This window comes from Pan paniscus, chromosome 15, assembly GCF_029289425.2.
Source record: "Pan paniscus chromosome 15, NHGRI_mPanPan1-v2.0_pri, whole genome shotgun sequence".
NCBI classification, from domain to species: Eukaryota; Metazoa; Chordata; class Mammalia; order Primates; family Hominidae; genus Pan; species Pan paniscus.
The window spans coordinates 49447791-49449662 of NC_073264.2; the positions used below are offsets into that span (position 1 = coordinate 49447791).

The 1872-nt window shown below is 35.7% G+C and overlaps 1 non-coding gene across 1 annotated transcript; it reads right to left on the reverse strand.

Annotated features, from left to right (window-relative positions):
- Nucleotides 1–1437: 1437 nt before the first annotated feature.
- Nucleotides 1438–1544, reverse strand: LOC112437162 (U6 spliceosomal RNA). The gene has a single exon (XR_003025810.1). It is a non-coding gene; the product is annotated as a U6 spliceosomal RNA (small nuclear RNA).
- Nucleotides 1545–1872: the final 328 nt, after the last annotated feature.

Sequence of the window (1872 nt, forward strand, 5' to 3'; positions counted from 1 at the left end):
CAGAATATCTTTGTTAATTTTCTGCCTCAAAGATATGTCTAATATTGTCAGGTGTTAAAGTCTCCTACCATTATTGTGTGGGAGTCTAAGTCTCTTTGAAGGTCTCTAAGAACTTGCTTTATGAATCTGAATGTTCTTGTGTTGGGTACATATATATTTAGGATAGTTAGATCTTCTTGTTGAATTGAACCCTTTACCATTAGGTAATGGCCTTCTTTGTCTTTTTTGACATTTGTTGGTTTAAAGTCTGTTTTGTCAGAAACTAGGATTGCAACCCCGATGTTATCTGTTTTCCATTTTCCTGGTAGATTTTTCTCTAATTCTTTATCTTGAGCTTATGTAGGTCATTGCATGTGAGATGGGTCTTTTGAAGGCAGCATACCAAAGGGTCTTAGTACTTTATCCCACTTGCCAGTTTGTGTCTTTTAACTGGGACATTTAGCCCATTTATATTTAAGGTTAGTATTGTTGTGTGAAGATTTGGTCCTGTCATCACAATGCTAGCTGGTTATTTTGCAGACTTATGTGTTTACTTTATAATGTCACTGGTCGGTGTACTTCAATGTGTTTTGTAGTGACTAGTAATGGTGTCAGTGTTTCCTTTTCATATTTAGTGCTTCCTTCAGGAGCTCTTGTAAGGCAGGTCTGTGGTAACAAATTTCTCAGCACTTGTTTGTCTAAAAAGGATCCTATTTCTCCTGAGCTTTTGAACTTCTAGGTTGGAATTTCTTTTCTTAAAAATGTTGAATATTGACCCCCAATCTCTTCTGGCTTGTAGGGTGTCAGCTGAGAGGTCCACTCTTAGTCTGAGAGCTTCCCTTTGTGTGTGACCTGGTCTTTCTCTCTAGCTGCCTTTAACATTTTTTTTTCTTTCATTTTGACCTTGGGGAATCTGAAAATTATATGTCTTGGGGATGATCTTCTTGTGAAGTATCTTACAGGGATTCTCTGCATTTCCTGAATTGAATGTTGGCCTCTGCAGCTAGGTTGGGGAGATTCTCTTGGATGACATCCTGAAATATGTTTTCTGAGTTGGTTGCATTCTCCCTATCTCTTTCAGGTGCAGCAATCAGTTGTAGATTCAGTTTCTTTGCATAATCCCATGTTTCTAAGAGGTTTGGCTCATTCATTCTCATTTGTTTTTCTCTATTGTTGTCTGCCTATCTTATGTCAGGAAGTCATTCTTCAAGCTCTGACATTCTTTCCTCTGTTTCGGCTGTTCTGCTAGTAATATTTGTAATTTCATTATGAAATTCTTGTGTTTTTCAGCTCTGTCAGTTTAGTTACATCCTTCTCTATACTGGCTATTTTGTCTGTCAGCTCATTCAATTCTTATCTTGATTTTTAGCTTTCTTGCATTGGGTTAGAATGTGTTTCTGTAGTTCAATTAACTTTGTACCTATCCATTCTGAATTCTACTTCTGTCATTTCAGCCATAAAAATATGGAATACTTCACGAATTTGCAAGTCATCATTGCATAGGTGCCAAGATAATCTTTTCTGTGTCATTCCAATTTTAGTATATGTCCTGCCAAAATAAGCACTGTCCTTCAATTTTTTAAGAGTTCTTTGAATAATAAGGATATTAACCCTGTGTCCATGGTATAGCCTGTGAATATTACCTACTAGTTGTCAACAGTATTTTGCCTTGTTTATGATTCACTTTGCAATGCATTTGTTCAGGGAATCAGATTTATAGCTCTTTCTTTCATTTCCTTTGGATTTGAGTCAGAATTCTATACCATTGTTAAAGAGTAATTTGCCTAAGTTTCTTCTAGTATTTTTATGGTTTTCTTTTTACTTTTAGGTACCTAAGTTATTTGGAGTTTACTCTTTTATATAGTATGAGGTATGGGCCAAATTTTATTTATA